Below are 6,086 nucleotides of genomic sequence, written 5' to 3'. Positions count from 1 at the left end.
ATATCAGCGAGAAAGGAGCGGTGAAGAAAGCATCTGATCATAGTGATGTGGATATGTTTGTGCAAGCTCTGCAATTCACTGAAGTCATGTCAACAGATGAGGTCATTAAAATTACACTGTTGTGATAGTTTGATTTTAAATATATGAGACTTGTAGAATACTTATATCTGGCTATGTGAGACTGTATTTTGAATCAATCCCTTTTTTTCATGACACATTGACACACAGTACAGAATGGCTGTTTACTTTCCACATTATCGTATAAGTATCTATTTCATGAGTAATAGAACGGAAGAGAGGCTCTGGGAAGCGTGTAAACTTCACATCCCTTTGATTTTCCCAGCAAAAACGTCACGAGTCTTTCACATAAAAATAAGTCTAGGCTTTCTAGACAACCTATAGGGAGTTGCGGAACAGTTTTCAAAATTTTCTAAACGCACAATTTTCTAAACATTTAAAACAACAATACATTATTTATTTTTTACATATTTTCCCTTTAAAATGGGACAAAGAGGTTTAACTTTTGTACACCACATAATAAAACATAAATGCATAAAATTTAACATATAACGATACTGCAGCAGACTCCAAAATTATAAAAGAAGAAAAAAATACAAAAAGGACAATACTCTGTACTGACAAAAATGGTCATTAAACAGTACATTTCTGAAACATATGCATTGTGCCAATTTAAAATCAATGCATACACTCGTAGTGGTTTAAAACCCTACTTTTACTGAAAGTGTGTGTGTGCGCGCACGTGTGTGTGTGTGTGTGTGTGTGTGTGTGTGTGGCATTAGTTTTTCAGTTACTCATTGTTTTTGAGGTATACCTACTAATGACACCCGTTTTGTAGAATAACCCCAAAAGTATCTGATTTCTCTGTGTTTGTGGATCTAGAACGGTTCTGTATGACAGGGTGAGTTCTAAACCCCACTGCTCCGCTTTGATGTCCAGTTCGTCTGCCAGACTGGAGCTCTGCAGAGCCAGAAATCCCTCTGGTTAGGTCGTCAGCTTTCTACTGAAGCCACAGGCGTGTGCCTGTCAGATCAACAATCACCATCAAATCCCACTGCATGTCAGTCACATGGCAACTTCATTACGATCGTGAGGAAAAACCCGATATTTTGTTTCTCCAAGAAAAACCTGGATTTATGTTTCTTCCACTTTGTCCTAATAAAAATGATATAATGCATTTGTGTCAGAATTCTGGAGACCAGTTCATTCTACTAGACCACAAATCAACAGTAAACTTTCATGTGATCCTAAAAACTAAATATTACTGAAATCCGGAGAGGAACTGCAAACATACAACCAAAAGGAGGCTAAATAGGGTGACTTGCAAGAGTCTTAGAAGTTCAGCAATAATATATGGTTTTGTATACTCAATAAATCTGCCGATATCCATCTTTTACTGTTGCATGCTTTAGAACTGACTGTTGTTTATATGGTCAAGTCACTCAGACACTACTAGACACTCATTCAAACAGTGGTTCATTCTCAATTGTCATTGATTGTGGTAATTTAATACTTTGTTCATCTGGTTGGTTCACAGTCAAACCTTTGTTTGAACACACTTGTGTAGCTACAGTTTAAGATATGTGTCTGCTGCTGTGCCACAGACACATTGGTCAAAATGTGATTAGAATGTCGTTAAGCTGTAATACCTCCATCTGCTGGACATGTTTTGCAACTGCAACTGCAAAAAAAAATTTTTTTTAAAAAAGGTTATGAAACAATGTAATAAAATATTTATTTAAACGATTTAACGATGTACTCTTCCTTTAGCATTTGGTAAAAAACAAAAATGTGAACATTTCTAAGGGATATTTGATATGTCACGTTAGGTTTAAGTAACGTTAGGCTAATCGCAAAAGGAATCCCAAGGAAACGCCACTCAGGATCACGTGATGACCACATAAACAAAAAAGTGAACTTACTACAATGAAAAAAAAATACCTTGGTACAGGTATGTGTACACTTCTCTATCGGTCTAAGTAAGACTATAGTATTGCTGGAGGTTTTAATTTGCTCTAAGCCAATTTGAGCATTTAATGTTATTGAAAACAAAACACGAACGATGTTTGCGATAAATTACAGTGAAATAACGAATGATGACGTAAACTTGATATGTTTTTCACACATAACTATAGTTCAAAACGTATGAAGAACTGCTCACACAAAAGTCAGCCAAGCAGCTTTATGTTTGTCAGTTTGACAATTCTTATTGCAACTTGAACATGAGCGGAATCTGTGCGGATCTTTTTCGCCTGGAAAACGCGGGTGAATGAAATGCCCGCGAAATTGATATTTCACAGAGCAACGGTAAATAACCTTTTGTGCAATGAAAATGAAGTTTTTTATTTTCAATGATATATGCCAGTAAAGAAACTTTAAAGGGGTAGTTCACTACAAATAATTTATTCACTCGCATGTTGTTCCGAACCCATGAGTTTTTTCTTTTTCTGTTAACACGAAAGAGTTTTGAAGAGTATTGGTAACCAGATAGTTGCCTGTAGCCATTGACTTCCATAGTAGGGAATAAAAATACTATTGAAGTCAATGGCTACCGGCAACTGTCTGGTTACCAAATTTTTTCAAAATATGTGTTCAACAAAAGAAACAGTTTGGGACAACACAAATTATGGCAGAATTTAAATTTTTGAGTGAACTATCCCTACTCAGTTTGATACTCAGTTTGACTGAGAACAAGTTTACTTTTAGGTTAATTGTTCTTTTAAAAAGTAATTCACAAACTCAAGCATTGACTAGGCTAGGCCTACAGACAGTGAGCCCCACTGTCTCTGTAGGGTCTCCTCCTTAAGGACTTGTGAATCACTTGAGTCTGTACAAACAGATTAGAGCTACAGCCCTGAACCAGGGTGAGACATGTTTGACATTAATGCCGCATTGTATATTATCAGAAACGCTGAATGTGGACGCAGAGATCCAAGGCGGAGAATGTTTAAGAACTAATTACGAACCAGCGAGGCACAAGTCCTATAGCATATTTTCTTACTTGTGTGGAAAAATATAGCAGGCTCCATTTATTTTTCTGTACTGTTATTTCTGGATGGCTCCTTCTTCGGGTAAATAGTCCCGTTCCCTATTGTAAATCTGACGGGCACAGGTCTTCGGAGACTTTTGAGGCTCTTTTAAGGAAAAATAGAGACAGGCTTGGATGGCTTTTGGCCATAATGAGAGAGTGGAAGCAAAGGGAGAGCTTTGATCCATGGCCTGAAAGCTCATGTTTAAATCTGTTAGCAGACATCACTCATCTTTGCCCAAGGATGAAACGACCAGATCAAAGTAGGTTTCTTTGCATTTAATGGACAATGAAACTCAGTTTAGATGTCAGTGACACACCATAAGCTAACGAAATAGCTCTATCAACACGCTAAGTATATATATATATATATATATATATATATATATATATATATATATATATATATACATTTTTTATGATTGAAATATATATACATATATATATATATATATATATACATTTTTGTATATATATATATATATATATGTATATTATATTTCAATCATCAAAAATGTATCTAGGAAGACAGACAGACAGCTAGAGCTAGTCCAATGACATCCATACATTTTCTGAGTGGCTTAAGTGTCCAAATACACTCAGATTGATCCAGAAACGTAACCGCACAATTAGCACTCATCATTCAATTACAATAAATATCCATTTCCTTAGAAACGGCTCCATAGAACTGTATCAATTAGCAAAAACGTGTGCGCAGGGAAAAAGAAATAATGCAAGTCAAACTGTGAAAATATTATTTTATTCATAGAGCTTCACTCGGAATAGGCCTCTCTGGCGCCACACTCTCATTTCATATCAAACGCTTGTCCAAACCACACAAGAGCAGGAGCTCCACAAGGACCTATCATGGGCCCTGTGATATTCCAGCAGTGCTAAGTGGAGAGGAGGAGACCTGGACGGATGCCCGATCAGATTTCCTTATTCTCCATCTCGGTGGGCCGCTGTGTGTCGTGAATCTCCTTTCCACCTCAGCTCGTTAATTTCCCATAAACAGGGTTGTGAATAAATATTTAAGTATGATATATCCAGCGTTGATTGATGTAAAACACTTTGAGATAAGCCAAAAGGCAATGAGAAGACAAAATGATATGAGTTGTGAGGAATAACAGAGGAATGTCTGAACAACTTGTACTTTACAAAGAAATTACACAAGGCAATGAAGAATTGAGAATTTTCTGTAAACCGTTAGCGGGAACTCTGTTAGTGGCATTTAATTACTTAAGAACAAATTATTTTAGGGCGCATTTAGAAGGAAAAAAACCCCCCATGAAACGTACAAAACCCATGAATTATATTTGATTAGTTGACTTTTCTGCTTTTAGTTTGTCCTACAGCTCACATTAGATCTTTTCATGCATTCTACACAAATAATAATAAAAACATAACAGAATGCATTATTAAAAAAAAATATTGTAAAACCAAAACAGAAGTGAAAGTGAACACAGTGAACAAGCTTTTTCAACTGTCATATATGTATGACTAATAGAAAAATCTGAGAGGTTATGTAATGCTCTGATCTTTGAGTACTGGGACAAAGCAGATTAAACAGAAAAAAAGGTAAACGTTTACGGTTAGTAGACGCTTTTAAAAAAATAAATTAATACTGTCATTCATCAAGAATCAATTAAACTGTTTAAAAGCAACAGTAAAGACATTTACATTGTTACAAAGCATTTCTTTTTTAAATAAATTGCAATCACAGGAATAAATTATATTTTAAAACATAATAAAATAGTAAAAGGTTATTATAAATGGAAATCATATTTGAAACCTTTTTTTTATTTTAAATATTTATATTTCTGATATTTTTTTATTTTTTTATTTATATTTATGATTTTCAAGTTTAATATAAGTTTAAATCTATATGAATGACAAGGTTTGGGATGACGTGTTCTATTTAATATTAATCTTTGATGCATTTAAACATGTTTTGTCCCATATGTCAAGAATCAGTGCATGATATGATAAATTGAAAGAAACAAGTAAGAACTGTTGTCTATGCTAAAAGAGAACAACAGGAAACAGTAATGTGAAGTCTCTTTAAATAGAGACAACAGCAAAGTTGCTTAGGACGATGTTTATATGAGCAACAGATAAATGAGAGCTGGTATATATGGGCTGATATTTTGGATTCACAATTGAGTCACTGTACCACACGAGGTGTTTCATAATTACTGTATATCAGAGCACCAGTCCTTAATTGAATGGATGATTGATTATCAGAAACTACTAACTTGTAGTTTGGGATCAACAGTTTTGAATTACATGGAAAACATCATCTCTTCCCCAGGAAAATATCTACCCCAAGTCTGGTTGTCACATTTGTTCATCTGTTTACTTAGTTAGCCTCTTAGCCACATCCAGATATGCCATTTCGATCTCGTTGTCTGCAGCACAAGTGTTGGTGAACTCTTCTTGTGCATACGCACTGTTCAGATAACGCCACACTCCTGTCAACTCGGTGGGAATGTCATAGTTACGATATTTCTTGGCAACTACCTGCAAAAAAATGGATGGAAAAACAGATTAATGAAAATAATTCCATTTAAAAATAAATGTAAGCTAAATTTAAAGATGCTTTTCATATGACTTCTGTTTATGCACCACTGTATCTATATGAGATCCCTGTTCACAACAAGAATGATAACTATAACAACAGCTGTTGTCCACATATCACTCTGTTTATTCTAAACACAAACTCGAGGTCTTTAAAGTCAGATGGATTCTGACTGTCTTTTATAAAAATAAATAAATGTGATTCCATTTCCAGCTATATTGTTTCTGTGCTGTTATTGTTATAGTTGTGAACTCTGGCTCTGTGATTCATTTATGTTTAATGATTTACCGGTATCATCCTTGGTGTGAACAGGGCCTTAAAGGGTTAGTTCACCCAAAAATTAAAATTAGCTTATGATTTACCCTCAAGTCATCCTAGGAGTATATTCTTCTTTCAGACAAAATAATTATTAAAAAGGGCATCTATTCATCATATAACTGCTTCACATGGCACTGGGGTGTT

General features: G+C 34.9%; 1 protein-coding gene across 3 annotated transcripts in view; it reads left to right on the top strand.

Annotated features, from left to right (window-relative positions):
* Positions 1 to 1,885: 1,885 nt before the first annotated feature.
* mark3b (MAP/microtubule affinity-regulating kinase 3b) overlaps positions 1,886 to 6,086 on the top strand; it is a 107,640-nt gene continuing 103,439 nt past the window's right edge. Inside the window, exon 1 of one of the 3 annotated variants that reach the window (XM_067418031.1) lies at positions 1,886 to 1,969. The gene's annotated coding sequence lies outside the window, so the exon portion shown is untranslated. The remainder of the gene's footprint in view (positions 1,970 to 6,086) is intronic. The other 2 variants (XM_067418036.1, XM_067418033.1) reach the window with 2 other exon arrangements.

Source organism: Pseudorasbora parva, chromosome 15 (genome assembly GCF_024679245.1).
Source record: "Pseudorasbora parva isolate DD20220531a chromosome 15, ASM2467924v1, whole genome shotgun sequence".
Classification (NCBI taxonomy): Eukaryota; Metazoa; Chordata; class Actinopteri; order Cypriniformes; family Gobionidae; genus Pseudorasbora; species Pseudorasbora parva.
Note: the sequence above shows the minus strand (reverse complement) of the source record. Positions and strands in the feature narration are given on the sequence as shown.